Below are 23,303 nucleotides of genomic sequence, written 5' to 3'. Positions count from 1 at the left end.
AAGTTCAGAGCCCTAAGGCCCAAAAAAGATACAGCTAAAAGTGGAGCTAAGCAGGCAAAAAGTTAGGGGAAGACCACCCTAAGGATGACAGGTCTAACAGGCACCATCAACCCAAACTGCTAGTCTTGGAAACATCTGAACGATACTTTTTACCAGGAAGGTATCAGAATTAGGAGGACATGTAAACAGTGAATTGACTGAAGGATAGGAATGTTGCGTGTTTATCTAGGTTCCTGATCGATACTGTAACCTTATGCCCCCATTCAGCTATAAATCCATTTATTCCCTATATTGGCATAACCGTTCAAGTACGATATTCAGAAAGTCATCTCTGGCCTCACACGAACAGAGCCACATTCCAGAATAGCTTTCTCTACCACTTCCTTTGCAACCAATTAGTGCAATGACAGAGCAGAAGTCACTATCTGATATTCCTAGATTAACACTCCGAGTTCTTCAACAAGATAAAAACTCAGCAAACCTGGAAATCCCCGCTTGCTGTGTTTTGATTAGTAATGGAACTCTAATGAGCAACTGATAGCTATCACTTCCTAGTGACATCTTTAATTGACGTCTTATGTCCAGCAAACTTGCGTCAAACCCGGCACCTGTCAGGTATAAATACTACCAACGTTGCCTTAAGCAAATGCTGTGTTGCTGTCGTGCACCCTGTTGTGCATCCCATTGCTGTTGTATGCTGCATGCAGTACGCTGCTGCTGTCCCCTTGGTGGTGAAGCTACTGATATCATTATTGCTGCTGAAGCGCGAACGATGGTGTGGTAAGCTTAGGAGCTGAACAGCCGTCCCTCTGCGAAGAGCCCAGCAGATTCCAGCTGCCCGCGGATGCTGTCCCCCGCCTCCTCCTCCCGACGCGCTGAGAAGAGAGCCACTGCCTTTCTCGTTCAGAGAAATCCAGCTCCAGCGTTTCCGGTCTGCCCTCGCGGGTGACTGGGATATTGAGTGCCCCCTGAAGGAAATACCAGACTTCCATCATTCTATTCAGAGGTATGGGGTTGACTAAACCCTTAGACGAGAATTCTTGAAGCAAACCTTGGCAAAACCAACTTAACTTAAAGCTAATTACTTACTCCCCTTCCACGTGTTAGGCTTAGGTCAGGCACACTGGGGTAGGCGTAGTTAGAAGCACCAGTTGAGTATTTTAGCCTAATGTATATATGACTGTATATATGTTTTATTACTTTTAACCATTGTATGGCTAAGAAACCATATCAATGCTTTTACAGTATTATTTCGCAATTCTTATCTTACTGTACGTACTTTTTATCATAACAAGTCTTGCAATTGTGGCAATTCATTTCTCTTGTACGAGAAGAAAGACTGTTCAATAAATGTTAACCCTTTATTGACAAACGCCCGTCTCTCTATTCTCTACATACCGTGAAAGTAAACTGCACTAATCTGACTGAGTGAAATACCTGTCTATTGTTTCACACGACCCTAGAGATTGACTCTTGATCTGAGGAGCAAAGTTGTCATGTTACACGGTTGTTGGAAAGCTGAATCCCTTCTTGTCTGTGCCAGGGAAGCTGATCACTTCCCATGCAGAGAAGAAAGTTTCCAGTGACCTCTGAGCTAGTTGGTAACACACCCAATTAAGTTTAGCATAGTCAGTGGAGGCCTGGAATATCCGCAGTTCCACGTCGATACTACTGTTTATGTTATTCCAATGCGCAGGGCCTAGTGGGAAACTAGGAACTACACTACATGGCGCCCAACGTTTGGTAAGGCGATAAACTAACGCAAGACAGTTAGAGTAACTCAGTCGTGCATATTTCACACAGACCCCTTTCTCCCGTAAATACTCCAATAGATGTCTGGAGTGGGTGAAAGGTTAAAATCCGCCCGACCTTAGTAGGAAGAGATTCCTATGTAAAGCTCTGGTTTATTCAATGTTGAAGGATACAGTGTTCCAAAATATTGTGCACCTAATCTTTGTCTCCTTGGAGACCAACTCTGCAAACCTTGCATTTTAACAATGCCAGGAGAAAACGGTACCACTGGGGCCGCAGCAGATGCGACTCAGCAGGGTCCCGAATACACAGACCCGGGTGCTATTATCATCCCGGTCCACTTAAGAAAATCTATAACGTTAAAACTTATAGAAAACGGACTGACACCACAAGGTGGTACAGTAATTTTCGTGATAGAGGCTCACGAATATCGGCAGACAGAGGTATTCTATTCATGGATACATTTTCCAGCGGCAAACGCTACAACAAAAGAGTTTCACTATTACAAAATAGAGGAACCTCCGGAAGAGTACGCTCCTTTCGAGGAGATTGAAATTCCACTTAAATTCCAAGAGCACCTGCTCTGGTTTAATGGCGCCCTAAAACATAAAGATCACATAACTAGGCTCGGTCCACTAGGTAGACCAGGAGCAACGTGGCCGGTTCTAACCAGCTACACACCACATCCTGACATTGTAAAAATGTCTAAAGAAGAGCTGTTAGTACAGCTAAAAACATTAATAAAAATACATAGGCAATTAGTCCAATATGTAATGCGGACTGCAACAGTCCAGCCAGCTGTTAATGTACCACAGCTGACCCCTCATCAGGGGAACACTAATAAAATTACACCACAGAACATACAGTCATGTCTTGGTAAAACACCCGTAAAACGGGAACAAATTCCTTTCTGGTTAGCACAGAAAATCACTCAAATAGAGGCGGTATTTCCTGATACTACCCCTATTGAGAAACACAGAATCTTGACCATCTGCCTTCCTATGGGAATCGCACCACACATAGAGGACTGCGACACTTGGGGTACAGTCTTTGCTTCCATTTACACAAAAACACACGGTGTTCCGTCTATGGCGGTAATACCAGAAGTGCTAAAACAGATTCAAAATGAATACAGTCCAGAGCCCGCTTTAACTCTTGGTATGAAATTACTGAAAGACTTCAAGCAGGTCTCGGCTATATTATTAGCCAACATAAAAGGAGAAGCAGCATCTGTGGCGATCCGCCAGAAGTTGAAGGAAACAGATATAAAAGATCCAGTTGAGCTTGCAAAAATCATAGAAAAATGCTATGAAGAATTAGGTAGAGACAGCTTGGGTGGGAAACCGGTAAAGCCCCAACTGCTCGAAAATCCTGAAAAATTATTTATTAAAAATAATTTAAACACTCCTAAAAAGAGCTGGGATGAAAATAAACAATCCACTCCCAAGGAAAAAGTTTTCCAGTCCAGAGGAAGGTCTCCTCGACGGAGGGAAAGAACTCCGACTCGAGAACGCCAGTCTCCCCAGAGGGAGCCCTCTGAGAAAAGATATAACCTTAGAAATAGGGATAATCTGAAAAAACCTGATAGATATCAAAGTATTGATACACGTCCCTCTCGATCTTTTCCACAGAATTCGGAAAGAAGAGGACGGTCAGACCCAGGAGAGCACACCAAGTCCAAAGACAAGGAACCTGCTCAGAGTAAAAAATCTCAATTTCAGAAAAAGAAGGTAGCCAGTATTAGAGTAATCAACCATGCCGAGAATACTGAGGACACAGTTGAAAAACGGGGAGTGGGCATTGACAATGTTGGACAGTGCAGCAGAAATCAGTATAGCGCGCAAGATCTTGATGAGTCATCTGGAGACAGTGGACACGAATGAATACATTCAGGTTGAAACTGCCGACACCAGACTTAGCGAGCCCCATAAAATATACGAAATAACATTGCGTATAGAGGGTGATAAGACTAGGAAAATAAGAGGTCTATTTTGGGATAAACTCTCAAAAGGTTATGATATTCTGTTAGCTGAAAAAGATTGGCCCCCAGAGTTTGTCAGGGAGTGCCCTCGTGGCGAAGAAGTGATTATGCCTGCCTTCTCGAATCACATTCCGATTCACAAAAAATATACATATGCAAGGAAATGGGCAGTAGCCCAGGCACCTGCATTATATAAAAATCATGTAGGATGGGATGAGGACTCAACTCCTCACAAAATCCAATTAAAAAGTGAACCAACTGCCCAACGGCAGTATCCCATAAAGCAAGAAGCTAAAAAACAGGTCAGGGAGATTTTAGATCAACTTGAATACCAGGGGGTGATTGAAACATGCACCTCTCAAATGAACAATGCTTTGTTTCCTGTATCCAAGCCAGACAATTCATATCGTCTAGTTTTGGACTACAGACATCTAAATACATGTTGCAAAACTTTTGCAGTACAAAACTCGCATAGTGCAGCCCTAATGAATAACATAGTTAGGAAAAAATACAAAACAACATTAGACATATCTAATGGTTTCTTTTGTCAAAACATTGCACCAGAAAGCAGATATTTGACCGCTTTCTCTGCATTTGGGTCGCAGAAAAAATTCTGTCGACTCCCACAGGGGTTCAAGAACAGCCCAGGATTATTCTCAGCTAGGGTAACAGAGTTACTACAAATATATGATGATGAGGCATTGTCTTATGTAGATGATATCTATCTCACGGACGACAACTTGGATACTCACTTGAAAAGAGTGAACACCATCATACTTGGGTTCGCAGCAAAGGGTTACAAATTCAACTTTAAAAAGTCTCGAATTGCCCATCTGACAGTACTATTTTTAGGGTACGAATTATCAAGTGAAGGGAAAAGCCTAGCGGACAACTTCTTAGAGAAGTGCGCTGTACTCCAAGCTCCAAAAACGCTGAAGAATTTACAATCCATTCTAGGTTTTCTGAATTTCTGAAGAACTTACATACTAAATTACGCAGAGAGGGTTAAACCTCTCTACGAACTAATTAAACCTGATTTTAAACAAATCAATTGGACTCAAAAACACACAGAAATTTTGAGATCACTGCAAACAGACATGTTAGCAAAAACTAAATTAGATACACGTGACGACACACGCGATCTTGTAATCCGAGTCATCCCAGGAAGATGCGGATTCACGTACCTAACCTCTAATGAGGGAGAAAAGGTACCAATTTCAATCAAATCTCACTTGTACACACAAGCAGAAAAAACATTCAGTCACACAGAAAGAACTGTGAAAGCAGTGCAAATTGCATTAGCAAATGGACGAGAACTAGCACACGGCAAACAGATTAATATCCTCACAGCGGAATCCGCCTTCGAGGCGCTATTCAGCCCAGTAAACCTGCCTACAGTGTCACTGGATCCGAAATGGATACAGTGTGTAGATTCTCTAGGAGCGGAAGATGTGAAATACTATTTCGCACCGCAATTCGAAGAACTGAATGATTTAGAATATGAAGAAGAATATCCTCTGCCAATCGAACTTCAGCCTCTCCCACAATACGCCTGTATAATCTATACAGATAGCTTTGTACAGCATTTTAATGTAGAGAGCAAATCCTACAATGCAGCATGTGCGATTATTAAAGGTCGTTGGCTGTGCGGTAAATTCAGACCGAAAGTAACAAAAACTGAATCTGTAAGAAACTGTTCGGTTCAGAGAACTGAAATCAGATCTTTAAAGATGGCGCTCGAAAATGCAGAACGTGAATTCCCGACACTTATCGTGTGCGATTCTCATTTTTGCGTCAACTCTTACAATAATAAACTACAGAGGTGGATTGAAAACGATTACAAAGATGACACAGGTGCCACAATAAAGCATAAATTGCTCTGGAAACAGGTAGCTCTTTTACACAAAGAACTACAAAAGACTCACGTGATTCACGCACAGAGTCTTCAACGTGATGGCGTTCACGTTGCAGGGAATTCATTGGCTAATACAGCCACAGCGGAAGCAACTAAACCAGCTTCCGTAGCCACAAAAAAGCGTACAGAAAAATACATAGACGGGGAAACCATGCTGGCAGTAAAAACGACCGTAAAAGGTGACTGTGCAGCATTACCCGTGAACTATCCACTCAATTATGCATACGTAATCGATGCAAACTCCGTTCCTTTTGCTCGAATCCCTGGAGTGGGGGACAGAGTGATTCCAAACACGAACAGGAGAATATTTTTAATAGCAGACGCGCACATGGGTTTGGGTCCTAGGCACAGAGAGATCAAGGAATCCCTGACTGAATTACAATCAGTATACTGGTGGCCGGGAATGAGTGTAGAACACCAAATATATGCAAACAACTGTGAAAACTGCAGTAGGGATCGCAGTAGTGAACCATGCTACCGGCTACCAGTCAGAAAGAGCGTAACGCTGCCTACACCCCATCCTGCGTCCTATTAATAGTTAAGGCTAAACACACTTAAAAGATGAGGCCCCCAGCGCTCGGCTGACGCTAGAACGGTTATAAAAGATTTGCGAGTCTTTATCGGCACATACGCAATTACCACGTTCCATTCTGATCAGGGTCCTGCTTTTAGCTCTCGAGCTTATAAGGAGGCCATGGCCAGAATGGGAATTGGGTTGCGGTATTCTTGTCCGTCATACCCCAGAAGGGAATAGTGTGGTAGAAAGAAAAAACCGTGACATAAAGCAATCTATAACAGCGAAGGTATTAGGTTCAGGCGCTGGGTGGGTCAAACATTTAATAAGTGTCCAGACTAGTCTTAATAACATGCCAAGAAATTCTCTGAAAGGTTTCAGCCCATACAAACTATTGTTCGGAATTAGAATGCGTATTCAGGACCTCGATAGTCAGATGTCAGTGGTACAAGAAAAAACAACAGACTTTGATGTAAAGGATCGTTTGGCTGTTTTACAGGAACTGAATGAAACAAGAAAATCCTTAAGCAACATAAAGTTAAAGCAACAGCCACCTACCACTGACGAGGCACCACAAGCAACAGCCCCAGCAAGGCCTGTCTGGATTCCAAAGATTGGGGATCTAGTCAGAGAAAAGATCGCAGTTAAGAAGGAATTTGGACCTTCTTACAGAAAAGCAGTACCTGTCTTGGCAGTCACCGGAACAAGATCAGTTGTACTACCGCCCCTTGCTGGTAAAAAGGAGAACAGAGTCGTGTCTATCGACCTGGTAAAACCACAAGCATGTGGCCTATAATCAACAGTAGGCCCAGTGGACTCCCAAGAAACAACAGAATACCCAAACTTGCAACAATCCAAGAGGTTCAAACTGAAAGACTAATCACATTCGATCAGCCTGCAGTACACAATGAAGGACTATGCAATAATGCCATGGAACTCGTGCCTCTTGGAACACAGATTGAAACAGTTCGTCAAGAAACACCAGTCTACAATGATGTGGCATCAGAAAGTGCTACCGAGAGACAGATTGAAAGAACAATCCCATCAATTGACAGAACTGCCTCTGGTTATTTCATCAACTTCGACAACTTCTCTGAAGATCAAAACGACCCCGAAGTGATGCCAGAAACAAAAAAGTCTTTTAAAGAAAAAGCAACGGAACTCTTTAATCAACTGAAGAAAATCTACCTTGTTTCCCCTTGGTTAGAGTTCTGGTTCGGTCTAGGTGTATTTTTGCTCCTGCTTTGGCTCATCATGGTACTGTGTTTGGGAAAATTAATTGAAGGAAAATATATTACAATGGACACAGCAAGTCAGAACATCAACCTAGTCCTGAAACCACACAGATCATCACACGTGAAGAAAAGAGAACTGTCAACAGTAAATGTCACAGCAATTCCAATACCTGGTGGGGTAGTATGGGAGAAAACTGACTATGAGATATATGGTCCGGTCGAAATCCTGAAGTATCCTCATCAACTGAAGGTTTCCTTAAGTGACTTTGTAAAACCTAGTACATTCTCTGATGATTGGGACTTTAACAGTATTAATGACATGATGTCTGATTTAGTAATGTCAGCTAGATTCACAGATCATGATTATTTACAAGGTTCATCTAGTTATGAGCAGCTATTCTGTTACACACACTATGGGGATCACTATTTGCATAAATCTGCACAGCCTAGAAATGTTTTTATGTATAATCAATGGGAACATTGTGCTACACCACCTAAAAGCAGTTCAACATTTTTTTTTGAGAAATTCAAATACTTCTCAGGGTTTAACACCAGTGATGCAGAAACGTTTTATTACAAACTGTTAGATAAAACAGGAATGAAAACAATGCTGACAAATTCTAAATTGATATATTCAGAAGCATTTTATGAAAAAATGATGACATTTGGTTTTGATTATTGGAAAAATAATATTAAAACGAAAACAATTTGGGGTACAAAAGATTGGCAGGTACAGGGCATTGAAGCACTATTTAGAACCTGCATGGTACCAGAACAAATGTTGTTTTTAAATGACACAATACACCAAACATCCTGTCTTGGCCTAGCTAAGATCAAAGACCTTAAAACACCGTCTATACCAAAGCCAATACCAGTAAATACAACTGCAGATATTGAGTTAGACGTGTCACAAATTTTACATTTTAACAGAACACATCCTGATTGGAAAAAGTGGTTAATCTGGCCTACTGACACAAACAGCTGTCAAGATAGATTCCTGAATAAAACACAGGGGTTAAAAATGACCAGACTAGACCCGAGATACTCCCAGAGACAACATCCAAGGATAATAACAACATACAATGTAGGGAAACTCTGCCTTGAATGGCTAACATCATCCACACTGGCTGAAATTAAGCAACACTTGTCTTTACTAAAAGATGGTGCTGATTTGCGCGATTTCATTCTTGGACCACGCAAACAGCGTCAAAAGCGTTTCATAGCGACCAGTATCTATGCTGCGTACAACGAGGCTTGGAAAGTCAAACAAATTGAAACAGCTGAAAAAATACGAGAAATTGATCGTATTAATTTGGAAAAACCACTTTCTGTAGTAGACAATGGGTTAATGACTCTGTCTTCCAGAATATATTCGTTGGACAATATTGTATCCTCTGCCTTTGATGTGATAGATAGAGACTTGCTAATGTTACAACATGGCCAGTCGCAAATACGTTCTATTATAGAATTAGGCTGGACGCTGCAAAATCTTCGTTCAGGCTATGTGCCTTGGCGTTTAATCAACACAACGTCATTATTTTCCATTTTCAACCTTACTGATAAACAGATCAGTTTGGCACAGAAAGGAGCAGACTATACAATCCTGAGCATCGAAAAACTTGAGAGATTACCATTGACAATGTCAGAGAGTCCTGTCATTGAATGGATAATACACGGAATTATCACAATTCCGATAACAACTTTCCGATTTAAAAAGTGCCTTGAGTACATACCTGCTGGCCAGTATGAACAATTGGGTAAAGGATATGTAAAATCAGAATGGAAATTACCATACACACATTCTTGCTATAGTGACAGCGACAAAAATGTATTTCTTAGTGGTGACAACTGTAAACATTCACTAAGCGGTATACTTTTGTGTCAGGGTATTAAGTTACACGGAGCATGTGATGGAAATTCTAACAACCTTTCATGCCACCAGCTAGTCACACCTGCAACTCAGATAGAGCCCTTCTTTATGCAACTTGCAAACGGGAGTTACATTCTTAGAACGGATCACAGATGTTGTGGCCTTGTGCCAGGGAAAATTTATCTAGTAAGAGTAACATCCATGGTCAAATGCTGTATGCAGGCATTGTTCCCGAGTGGGCCTGCAGACACAGTGACTCCCATCTGGCCTCGTCTGAATCTCTATTCTATACGAATTGATACTTTAAGCAAAATGAAATCTGTACTTTTACAGACAACAGTGCCTATAACGTCATCAAAAGAGACGTATGATCTTCTAGTTGCAAGGACAGCTACTGAAGTTCATGAACTTTTATCAACAAATTGCCCCGTGCATTTCGTACAAATGCAAAGCCAACTCCTTAACATGTCTAGTGCCACAAGCATCCCAGGCATATTTAAGACGATTTTTACAGGACTGCTAACACCTTTTCAAGCAATTCTGGGAATCGTTCCTAATTTTGCCCACTCTGTTTTTGGCGGCATACCATTATTTTTGGGACTTGTAGCAGGGATTTTATTTTTGACCCTCCTGCTTCGTTATGGCAAGCCTCAGCTCAGACATAGCTCCCATGGGAATGGAAGAGACAATCCTAGCAATGCGCTACCGGGACAGGATAACTAACGTCCTTGGATTGGCCAGGCTGAGAGATCTAAACATGACCTGGTTCCTTTCATTCAGACCTATATGGCAAAATTGCATTTTACCTGTGCTAGGATGTATGCTTTGCGGCGATGAATGCGTGTTGGACATCTGTCTTTCACTTCCATCAGCAGTACCAATGGACGTCGATACTTTGCTCAGTCCAATAACGGCTCACGCATTGTGTTGTCCCCAGCGGCTACCAATCCTGATGACGGCATTCGTGGAGACTCCTGTGCTACAACCAAGTGGTAACAGTGGAGCGAGTGACAAAAGCAACATCATCCAGGTACAACGTTCTGTGAGCATTGCTGGTCCTGCCCTTGATGACAGCAATCATTCTCACACCTGCCAAGTTACAGCGCTATCTAATTTGGTTGAACTATCACCTGATTTTGTAGACCAATTCTTTGAGAGCCTGTCTGATATGATGTTCTCACCCGAAGAGAAACAATAACTTTTGAGAAGCTTTCCGACACACAGCGTTCCCATGAACTCTGAATTCGGCCTTCAGTTTTGAACAACAAAAACTGCTAAAAGCGTTGGAACTCTATTTTTTCCCCGTTCAAGCAATAATTCTTTTGAATTGAACATTTTTTAATATTGACCCTTTTTTGGCACGAACTAATTCTTTGCTTAAGGTAAAATCTATTTTTAAAGAACAGAAGTTCAAACTTCTATTTCTACACACATCTAGAGACATAATAACTTACATCAGCCTCTAGCACATGTTATTGCAGTGCATTTATATGTGATGATTTATCTCGCCCTTCTTCTGTTCAGAGATACTTCATGTGTAATTCTTTTTGCATAATCGTTCATTGATTTCATATGCAATAATTTTTGCATGATTCTATGCTTCAAAAAACGTACAGTACCTAAATTTCACGTATTACAATATACGCCTATTTCAAATGCATTTATGTATTTTGGGGTGGGCAATGTTACACATGCATCTTATTGCTCTAGTTTTAGTAATTTGATGGACATGAAAACATGGAGTGGGTGTTGCGTGTTTATCTAGGTTCCTGATCGATACTGTAACCTTATGCCCCTATTCGGCTATAAATCCATTTATTCCCTATATTGGCATAACCGTTCAAGTACGATATTCAGAAAGTCATCTCTGGCCTCACACGAACAGAGCCCCATTCCAGAATAGCTTTCTCTGCCACTTCCTTTGCAACCAATTAGTGCAATGACAGAGCAGAAGTCACTATCTGATATTCCTAGATTAACACTCCGAGTTCTTCAACAAGATAAAAACTCAGCAAACCTGGAAATCCCCGCTTGCTGTGTTTTGATTAGTAATGGAACTCTAATGAGCAACTGATAGCTATCACTTCCTAGTGACATCTTTAATTGACGTCTTATGTCCAGCAAACTTGCGTCAAACCCGGCACCTGTCAGGTATAAATACTACCAACGTTGCCTTAAGCAAATGCTGTGTTGCTGTCGTGCACCCTGTTGTGCATCCCATTGCTGTTGTATGCTGCATGCAGTACGCTGCTGCTGTCCCCTTGGTGGTGAAGCTACTGATACCATTATCGCTGCTGAAGCGCGAACGATGGTGTGGTAAGCTTAGGAGCTGAACAGCCGTCCCTCTGCGAAGAGCCCAGCAGATTCCAGCTGCCCGCGGACGCTGTCCCCCGCCTCCTCCTCTCGACGCGCTGAGAAGAGAGCCGCTGCCTTTCTCGTGCAGAGAAATCCAGCTCCAGCGTTTCCGGTCTGCCCTCGCGGGTGACGGGGATATTGAGTGCCCCCTGAAGGAAATACCAGACTTCCATCATTCTATTCAGAGGTATGGTGTTGACTAAACCCTTAGACGAGAATTCTTGAAGCAAACCTTGGCAAAACCAACTTAACTTAAAGCTACTTACTTACTCCCCTTCCACGTGTTAGGCTTAGGTCAGGCACACTGGGGTAGGCGTAGTTAGAAGCACCAGTTGAGTATTTTAGCCTAATGTATATATGACTGTATATATGTTTTATTACTTTTAACCATTGTATGGCTAAGAAACCATATCAATGCTTTTACAGTATTATTTCGCAATTCTTATCTTACTGTACGTACTTTTTATCATAACAAGTCTTGCAATTGTGGCAATTCATTTCTCTTGTACGAGAAGAAAGACTGTTCAATAAATGTTAACCCTTTATTGACAAACGCCCGTCTCTCTATTCTCTACATACCGTGAAAGTAAACTGCACTAATCTGACTGAGTGAAATACCTGTCTATTGTTTCACACGACCCTAGAGATTGACTCTTGATCTGAGGAGCAAAGTTGTCATGTTGCACGGTTGTTGGAAAGCTGAATCCCTTCTTGTCTGTGCCAGGGAAGCTGATCACTTCCCATGCAGAGAAGAAAGTTTCCAGTGACCTCTGAGCTAGTTGGTAACACACCCAATTAAGTTTAGCATAGTCAGTGGAGGCCTGGAATATCCGCAGTTCCACGTCGATACTACTGTTTATGTTATTCCAATGCGCAGGGCCTAGTGGGAAACTAGGAACTACACTACAGGAAGAGGGTGGGAAATCTCGAGGAACCCTGAGAAAATAGGGTTCCTTGCTACACTGAGACTATTCAAACCTGAAGAAGTCCAGGGCATTACTGTACATGGACAAAGCAGGATTTTTTCTTTTTTTACTATCTTTATATACTTTGAATGTGCATTGTAAAAATACAACCACCATAACAACGGTCACATACAGGGCAGGCATAAGAAACATATTTGCAGCAGCCTCAATTATTTCATGCAAAATCAGGATTACAAATTAGTAGTACAATATCCTGCCCACCAATATAGCAATAGATACATATTCTCCATTATTGCATTCATGCCCCCGGTAGCACGTTTAGGGATATGTGATTAATACTACTCCAACCCCCCCCATTGAGAGGTTCTAAGGCATCAACCAGGAAGTCTAGGCCATTATAGTTCAACCAGCTCCCCCATACCTTTCAAAATGTATGTGTGCACCCCCTACCTTTACCCGTGACTCTTTCCGCGGCCATATTCAGGTCCATCTCTTGCCTCCATTCCTGGTGTGTAGGAGCTTCTGCCGATCCCCAGTGTCCAGCCACATCACACTTTTCCGCCTCTAGGCACAATGCACTGAAAAGTAGTTGGGGCATGGCAATGTCTACATCGTTAGTTATGCCCAGGAGGACGAACCTGGGATAGGCCCCCCAGTACTTTACTCAGTTCTTCAACTATTGTGTTCCAGTGCAGCTGTATGATTGGGCAGCCCCACATCATATATAGAAAATCCCCCATGGCAGTTCGGCAGTGAAGACAATCTGGATTTTCTGCCTGTCCCATTTTATGGAATCGCGCTCTGTCATAGTATGTTCGGAGGAGAATCTTATATTGGATGAGGTGCAAACCTGCTTTAATCGCTACCTCTCTATGGTGCCATAGGGCCGCCTCCCAATCCACATTTTCCATGGTGCCCACCTCAGTCTCCCACTTTTCTCGGAGTTTACCAAGTTTGTTGGGCATGTTATTAGTAAGCGTCTTATATGTGAGGGATACTGCTTTGCTTGTTAATTCTTCTTGCAGTAATCTCACTTTGAGCGTCACATACTCCAGCAAAACCACCCTAGTTATTCCTTCAGCTAACCACGCATGATGCAGTTGGGCACATTTTATGAATTGGGACTTGTGAAGCTTATATTCTGCACAAAAGGTGCACAAATATTTCAATCGCCCTTGTCAATGTCCCCTATCGTGGAAATACCCATTAAATATCAAACCTCAAAGCCCCACAGTTTACTAAGTTCCTTGAGCCAAGTCCCTTTCCATTTTGACTTTGTCTAGGTGACCTTACGGGCCCATCCCTGGGTTCTTGTTGCCGTGTCCCAAACCTCCAGCGTAAATTGGGTGACTGGGAGCAGCCCACTTGCTCCCCCACCCCCATACAGGTGGTGTAAGTGAGTGTGGGGTTCTAGTGTCTCTCTTTCTTATCTGCATGTGGAGTGGTCTCTGGCTGTGTGCATCCAGTCATTAATCGGGATCAAGTGAGTGGCCAAGTAACAGTCCTTGACATTCTGTAGTAATATCCCACCATTGTAGGGGTTGCGTTGTAATGTTCACAATGCTATTCTCGCAGCCCAGCCACAAATGTGTCTTAACCATGCATTCCTTTACCACGCATGTCTTTTACTATGATATTTTGTGGTATAGGCATGAATGGTAAAGGCTTAAATGTGGCTAAGGTAGCCACTACCCCACCTCCCCAGACCACCCCCTATCCCTGCCCCCCTGCGCTTTACCTTAAACTACCCCAACCCCTTCCACTGCAGTAAAACCTACCAGACCCCCAACACTAAAAGCGACCCCAACTACCATTTCCCCTTTCACTGCCCTAAGTCCTCAAACCCTACACTACCCCACCCCCTGCCATCCCTTAAACTACCCCAACCCCTTCTACTGCCCTAACACCTACCCAATTCCCACCCTAAAAACCCACTGCCCAAAGGCCTAAAACCCTGAACCCTAACTTACACTACCCTGCCCCCACAACCCCTCTGCACCGTCCCTTAAACTACCTCAACCCCTTTCACTGCCCTAAAACCTACCCTAACCCCCTCCCAGCCCTAAAACTGACCCCAACTACCAATTCCCCTCCCACTGCCCTAATGCCTAAAATACTACATTACCTTGCCCCCCACCCCTGTGCTGTCCCATTACACTACCCCAAGCCCCTACACTGTCCTAAAACCTACTTCACCCCCTATCAGCCCCCCCAAAAAACAGCCCCACTTACCTCACCGCAGCGTCATCCTCCTTCCACCTTCCAGCGGCTAGACTGCATACTGCCTTATCTACACATATGCGTGGTTACGGAATATGGGGTTTAAGGCAAGCGTGGTAGAACTTGCACAGTCAGAACTTGAGTATTTCAGACCACAGTGTTCCGGCAGTTTCCCCTCAAGCACTGGAAAGGGTTCACACGGTGTCTTGAAACATCTGTTTCCGTTACACACAGATCAACTTCCGGCATATGACCTGACACCACACCATCTTAACACAATCAAGGGCACAGAGTATCAGTGGTGTCCCGGCTGCCAGGCACCTGATGCTGATTTCATATAAATGACCTGGTCATGACAGGCAGCTGTGAGATTCTGCCAGGGAGTGGTGTCTGACCTGCAAAATGTCTTGTGTCGCATCAACTTGGGGGGACTGGTGGTCTGCCTCCTCAGCCTGTCATCATCTTTAAAAATGCCCAAAGGTATTTGCTAGATTTCCACACCTGTCACTAGTCTTGGCCTGATGTGCCCTGGCCATGCACTGGAAGTCTACAGAGGGGCCACTCCATTGAAGGTGGCGATCTGAGGTAGAGCACTCGGCTCAGGGGAATGAGACTTAGTTAAGGGCAGAGGACTGTAGGGGTCTACAAAGACATCCGATATCTAATGACTGGGTAGCATTCCTCACTGACTTCAAGAAGAGAGTATGGTAGGATACGGCTCAGGCCTCAAGCATAAACAGAACGGGATCACAGCAAGCGCACTTGGGGCGGATGTGGATAGAACCAAGAACCTCGCAAAAGTGCATACATGCTGCAGCTGAGCAATAGCTCATTGCACACTCACCGCTCCCGTAAACTGATGGAGCTCCATACACTTTGCCATGTCCAATGTAGAAAGGGGGAGTATGAATATATGATATTGGTATGATGGGGAGGCTTTCCATGCTGGAAAGAGGAGCCAAAATGTTATACCTGAGGACTTATGCAACCACACATTTACATAACATCCGTAAATTGCTGGGTAACCTCGAGATGGACCTGAATACTTCCTGTGTTCCTGTACTGCCTAAGAGATGCTAATGCTATGTTATACTCTATGTAAAACCTAATAAAGAATCTTAAAAAAACATAATTAAAAGGTTGGATATGTACATTTAAGTTTTATATGTCCTTGTAATGAAAAACGTCCAAATTAGACTTTTGTAACTACAATGCCTGCCGCTTCAATAGGATAACGTTGGGTTGCCTTATTACATTTGATAAGTGCTAACTTTTGATTGGGAACAGGTAAACATTTTGTGTTTGGTGTCTGAGATGTTGTAATTTAATTCCCACTTTAATGGTAAAATCTGATTTGAAGTTACAATTTTATTGCCACTTTTAAAAAGTAGTAATTTTTCTGCCCTAGCTATTTGGTGCCTGCACCCTGTTCCTGGGTCCCATGACTGGGTGTAGTTGGCAATTGGATTGTGTGTATTCCTCCCAGACAGCCATACAATAGAGGGATTAATTGTGCCTTGATGGGCCATCAACTAGCAGGATGGGGAAGGAGAAACTGGGCACAGCCCCACTTGCAAATGAATAGGATGTGCTCTGCCTTCACACAAAGGACTTTTCACCACTGCATTGTTCTTGCAGCAAGCTTGGAGCCAGGGTAGGGGAGGCAAAAAACATCAAGAATTCAAAGGGAATTCCCTAGAAACTCTCCCCATTTCAAAGAAGGCATCAGGAATAAAAACAGGACCCTTAGACTAACTCTTCAGTTCAAATTTTGGAACTGCAGAAGGACTCCCAGGGCACTGCTTGCTACTATGGCCTGCTGTGTACTCCACACGACTGCTTTGCTGCACCTGAAAGGACTGCTTTGCTTCCTGGAACCCTCAGAGACCTGCCCTGCTGCTTGAACACTGTTTTACCACTGGAACCAAGGACTACCAGAGTGACTCTAAGGGCTATTTGGCTGGTCTCCTGATCAGAGCCCCAGGGACAGAAAAGGCACCAACTATCTTGAACCCGCACCTGGACCCAGCATCAGTGAGTCCTAACACCTCAAAGGGTACCCCTCCAGTCCTGGACCCTTTGCCGCGCTTTTAAAATGTTGATTGATTGAAAGGTGCCCTGATAGCTGCAATCCAAAACTTGTCTCTTATAAACTTTTTGGCTCAAAACTGCTCGTCTTTCCACCCAAAGTGCATCGCCAGTCGGCCTGACTTTGCGGCAGCTCTCACTATATTATTCTCCGCAGCTGAAAATCCTGTTCAGCTGTCCTTTGCCAAAGGGATATCCAGTTTGTTGTAACTCACGCTCCATCGCAGTCAGTCATATTTTTTTTTACTTTGATCTGGTCTCACGCGACTAGATGATGCTTTGATCTTTTAGGCGCTATTGTTTACCTTAAACTTTAAAAATTCATAACTTCAGTTCTACTGATTGTATTTGTGCCATTTCGGTGTCAAATCATTTAATACAATGTACTCTATTTTTCTTAATTGGTGTGGGATTTTGCTTGTGTTGTGTTCTCACCTTATTATTGTTTGGGGGCAGCAGAAACATTTTACTTAAGTTAAACATAACTGCTTTTGTGTCAAGCTACAAGAGGCTTAAGTACAGGTTAATTTAGTGACCTTTGTGGTTCACCCTAAGAGGGAGTGTGGCTGTTGGGGTTAACACCCCATTCATCAAACAATCCAAATTCTAACATTGATGATATCTTTGGGTTGTGCAGGACTTTGTAAGAACACAACAACCGATTACTGAAGGTGCTATGGAGATTTAAAAAAACACGAAGGATCAATTTCTTCTTTGACAAGTGCCAAATTAGTGTGACGTATGTTGGGCATATCATACGAGCAGAAGGTGCAGTTGTTGACATTTCGATATAGGTGTCAGAGGTTGCTGACACCAATATGGCAGTAAGACTTTATAGGTTTTCTACACTGGCAAAATCCACTGGCACAAGTTGAGCTCAAGAAGCAGAACCCACAATAAAATATTTTTCTCTCCCTTTTAATCTTCATTTCTTGAATTCTGTATTGCTGCTAAAATATTCTAGGTGATTTAATTTTACTTGTACATATATGAATTATTTATTTTTCTATTGCTGGTTTATTATTTACTTCCAGTTTTTTATTGGTCCTCTGTAATTCATTTGCTATGGACTGTTAGCAACAGTTCGGTAAGCAGCATGTATTTAGTTGACAATGAGGAATCACAATTTAGCTCATTATGATAAATTGAACATGTTTTTCCACTCCATTTTGTGTAGATTTGTTAAATATGTAGCTTAGACTGCAAGTGTAACTTCCTACAGCAACAGTAAATCACCTCTTATATATGCCATTTTTTTTAACTTACTGTGGCAGTTTATTTTGACCTTAATGAACTTTTCCCATTAATTTTGCGAAGTTGAATAATGTGTGTCCTGATGATGATCCACAGACTAATTACCCAGTATCCGTTGACATATCATCTTATTAAGAGTGAACTAATGAGCAGTCAAAACTATGGAATGATTGTGAATCATTAAACATTATGGATAAATTCTATCCTTCTTGTACCAAGAACTATTTTTTTATCACATATCTAGATATGTTGTACAATTTTTCACAGCACAAACATTTTTATATGAGCATGCACCAATTTGTGCTACTGAACTGTTGTCTCTATGAAAAAATAATAATACATATTTTTCACATCAAAAAGTGCTATACAAAATGGTCTTTTTGGACAATATATGGCCCAAATAAGTATACCATTGACTTAGCCTGTATACACGTATCATTTGGATGTTATTTAACTTCCAATAGTTCCATATGAAGCATTGTTTTTTCATAAATCTTGATTGACTTCAATTAATGGGAAGCCCAGATTATGAGGGACCAATTCTGCGCCACAACGCGGAGCCATCACAAACAAAAACTGTTAGAATATGGGAACAGTGTGCTAAACAGCAGATAAACAGAAAGGAAAGAAGCGAATGGAGGGAAACAGCCCATTCGGGAAGGTGCAAGGCACTGTGGCCCCAAAAGTCATAGAAGGGAAGAGCAGAGCACCTCCACTGCAAAGCGACCCTGCAAACAAATACAACATTCTCCCTGGATACAGAAAAAAACATATGAAAAACTGTGCAGCAGACGAAAGAAGCCTGCAACCACAGTCCATTCACAGTGAAGGACAGAAGAGTAAGGGCAATTTACCCCAAGACAACACCACCAAGGAGAGTTGCGTCCCCTGAAAGGAGCCAAGGCTGAGGCTCAGCCAAAAGACCCCAACTCAGAGGACTGCACATGAGTCAGAAACTCCAAACAAGCATAAGGGAAAATATGAGAAGGCCCCACACTGGAAACACCAGAGTATAGGGATGCAGGAGGACCCATGAATCTACCAGTCAAGTACCAGAAACGAGGAATGGATACAAATGCATCAAACAAGTATCCCGCTAGGAAGGAGTGAAAGAGGGCACTCGCAGAAGAAAAAGCACCCAGAGGCAGGCGTGTGCGGAAGAGCAAGCTAAGGGCCCTCGCAGAACAGGGAGGAAGGGCGGGTCATGAAGGAATCTGCGGCTAGAATCGTCTCTACCAGATACATTGTTACGAAAGGTAAGTAAGCTGTACATCTGATAGAGACTACTAGCAGCAGATTCCTTAACGTAGAATGGATACCCATGCCATACCCACGGGGAAGGAGGGTCTGCGAGAGGACCCCACCAGCTTGGACATAACAGGGCGTCCCAAAGGGGATGAGTCCGACTGACAGGGCGAGGAGCCTCGTCCCCCAGGCAAGGGGAATTCCTACAGTCAGAACACCACCGATCCAAGGGGGATACGGAAAGAAGAAAGGAAGGGGAAGCCCGTTTACACTCCGCAGAGGAAACAGGGGCAAGGCAAGAAAACCTCCATCCAAGAGCAAGGCAAGGAAGAGGAAGAAGATCAACCTAGAGACACCAGCGAGATGAGGCAGAAAGAAGGCAAGCCCCCCCACTGGGAACACACCAGCGAAGAGGGCAGCTGAGCCTACCACAGCCAGAAGGCAACAGATCAGACAGAACAGCGCCAGCAGCAGTAAAGCAGGCCTGGGGGCACCCAAGAAGACCGGGCAGTGTGCCTGAAAGAGGGAGTAACAGAAACCTATCTCAGCCCCCAAGATGAAGCGCAGGAGGGCGAAGAAGGGCCTGGACACACCTCAGAGAGCGGTCCACACACACGACACAAAGGAACATGGAACCAGAGCCCTGACGCCAAGCAGCTGTCCGCTGGACTGACCAGGCTAACAGTGCATTGACCCCGGAGAAGGGCACCCATCAAAGACATTCCAAACCAGAAGGAATTGCACATGCAACGTACTTAAATGCCAGGGAGAGCAGAGGGCCGAAAACGACCACAACTCCCAAGCACAGAACAAGCTATATAACAGCAACTGCTACCCCACATAGGGTATGTTAGTCCCAAGACATGGGAACCTTCTTAGGACAAAAGTTCCGCAGCAGAGGACACCAGAAAGATCCACGGGAAAAAACACCTGCAGAAGGCTTGTCAAGCAGCCAAAGAGAAAAAAAGCAGAAGGCCTAATCTCAGGGCCAACCTGGTGTAAATAACCCAAAGCAAAAACACACAGTCAAGAAGGGTCGGCCAGCAGCCAACAGAGCCACAGTCCCAACAAAAGAGGACTCGCAGGCACATGAAAACCGACAGATCACACAACTGGGGTGACCAAAAACCAGATCAACTCACAGTGCACTGAGGGGGAGAAGAAGGACAAGGAGGAGGAGGCGGAGGTGGCTGAAGCCCCACCAAGAACCTCCGGATGGCCGAGTCTGCCGGGGCATGGAACAAAAGAGTGCCATCGAAGAGAAGATCCAACAGCCGTTCCCAAACATTTTCCGGGAACACACTGTCCCGAAGCCAAGTATGGCGGCGAATAGCAACCGAAGAAGCCATCGCATGACCAAGCCCCTCCGAGATGTCCAAAGCGGAGCGAAGAATAAACGCCGCCAGCTCGCGGCAATCTAACGCATGGTGTCACAAGTCCACCCCAGCACCCTCCTGGGAAACTGTAGATCCAAGAGACTCCACCGAGTTCCACAAGCAAGGGGTGGCCCTAGCCACACACATAAGGTGTTAAGGGCACGAAGAGCCGCACTGGTTGAAGCGAACATATTGCGGCCCCAAGAGTCAAACGAGTGGGCCTCCCGTGATGGTGGGGACAACAGCGACGGCAGGGAGGGAAAGGCGGTCCCTAAAAGGGAGCCACTGGCAGAGGGTTGGAGGGAAAGACACACCGGGTCACGCGGTGCTGGAAGGTGCCGGTGCAGAAGGTGTTGGGGCACCGGATCCCCCATGGCGGGCCGCCCCCAAGTCCCCATTAGAGAGGAATGGAGCGAACCCTAAAAAGAAAGCAGCAGCTCCTTCACATCAGAGCCCTGGTGAAGAACTTCCAGAAGATGATGTGCTGTGAAATGGGCAGCCGGATCACCCATGTGCAAAATTTCCACAGTAGTGGAAACAGCACAAGCGAAGGCCGTACCCGCCTCCATAGGGCCTGCGGTGGCCAAAGCAGCTCCTCCGTTGGTGACGGCTTCAAGCTAAGGTGGCCATCCCCTAAGCCAATCGAAGTGGGGAAGGGCCAGGGCCAGAAAGGAGAAAGAGGTGCCAAGGAGTGGGGACCTGTGACTCCTCTGGCGAAAACCACGGCCGCAGCAACGGCAAGAAGACGTCCATGACGTCGGGGAAAAAGCCACGACGCGGCAGACCGTCTCCGGCGAGAACGACACCAGTAGGCACCCAACCTCCGGGGAGGAGGGGACGCTCGAAGACGAGTCCACGACCTGACGCCTGTCCAGTGCCACAGAGTCCGCAACCTGGAGCCGGGCGATGGCGTCGTCCAGCATCACCGGAGACGCCGGACAGGCCTCCGCCACATCACACATGCAGGGGAATGGGGCTGGACCGAATCCAAGGCGGCTAAGGGATGGCGCCGACTCGACCTCCGATGAGGCAGCCGTCTGCGTGGACGGACGAGAGGCACCCGGGAGTGACAGGGAGCCCCTGCTAGCCTCGATCCATGAGAGGACATGAGGGGCCCGCAGACCCCCATGGCAGTGCCACGGCTGACTCAACCTCCGGCGAGGAAGCCACCTGAACCAAGGGACGAGAAGGACTCGGGGAGTGATGCTCGCCAGCCTCGACCCACGAGGGGACAAGAGGGGCCCCCTGACCTCTGTGGTGTCGCCAAGGCCGACTTGACCGCCAACGAGGCGGCCGCCTGCTTGGAGCAACAAGAGGGTCCCAGGGAGGAACAAGGGATTACCCGCCATCCTCGACCCATGATGGGACGAGGGGGGTCCACCGACCCCTGTGGTGCTGCCAGGGCCAGCAGCTGCCGGCGCTGTAGCAGCGTCATCCTGGCCTTGGACAGAATCGCCTGTTCCAAGGGCTGAGAGGGGCCCGGGGATGCGAACCGAGCCCTTGCGACCTGCCGCAACACCACAGGGACTCCCGCAGGAGTTTGCGGCGAAGTCGGGGCGAGTGGTCTGAAGGACGGACCCCCTAAGGGTCGCACCCCAACGGCACCACATCCTCTGTGCCTGGATCCAAACCAGTCGGCGCCAGGGCCGGAGCCGCCGGTGATGCCACGGAAGGCCCCGCACAGGGCAAGGGATCCGCTGACGTCCCAGGAGGGGAAGGAGGAGGAGGAGAAACCAGCGAGGCCTGCAAAGCCGCCGCATATGTCTCCATCTGGGCTCTCGACGCCCCCTCACCAGGAAACGGTGGATAGGGTGACGATGCGCGGGGTCCCATCGCCCGTAGAGAGCCCAGGCCCCAAACAGGTCGGAAACCAGCCATCGGGGACAAACTGCCACACTTACCGACAGGGAAGCAATGCTCTTGCGGCACAGGAGAGGGATGAGGACGACGACGATGATGGCTGCTTCGAAAACTTTCCACCGAAGCTGATCGAGGAGACGAAGCCGACCTGGACATGCAAGCCGAGAGAAGGTTTATCCGGGGCTCCTGGCGCGACTTCGGCTTCAACCGTTGGCACACCTCGCAATCAGTGGAGCCGTGATCTTCCCCCAAGCACCACGTGCAAATGAGGTGAGGGTCCGTCGCCGACATCAGACGTCCACAAGACGAACACGTCTTAAAGCCCGAAGGCATCTGAACACTGTTCCCACAAACACACACAATAGCGAAGGGAAAGGCCTAAACAGGCCCAGAACACGAACAAGTTCCGCGTTGCACGCGGAAAAGGAAAAAACTGATGTCGGCGCGCCAGGGTGGGGCTTATGTGACCTCGCTGACGTCATGTTCGCGGACGACATCAGGGCGGAGTCAGGCAGTACCGCCCCCGGCGTGCAGAGATGCTGGGGCAAAGGAACATTTTCCAAATCCAGTCTCGCGCCTGGGGATAATTCTATGTTAAGGAATCTGCGGCTAGTAGTCTCTATCAGATTCTAGTTACACTGTGAGACAAACTCAATTATGCTGATCGTACTTGCAAAGTTAGAGTAAGAGAGGAGGCCTTGCTTTCTTTCAC

The sequence above is a fragment of the Lissotriton vulgaris genome, chromosome 12 (assembly GCF_964263255.1).
Source record: "Lissotriton vulgaris chromosome 12, aLisVul1.2, whole genome shotgun sequence".
NCBI lineage: Eukaryota > Metazoa > Chordata > Amphibia > Caudata > Salamandridae > Lissotriton > Lissotriton vulgaris.
Note: the sequence above shows the minus strand (reverse complement) of the source record.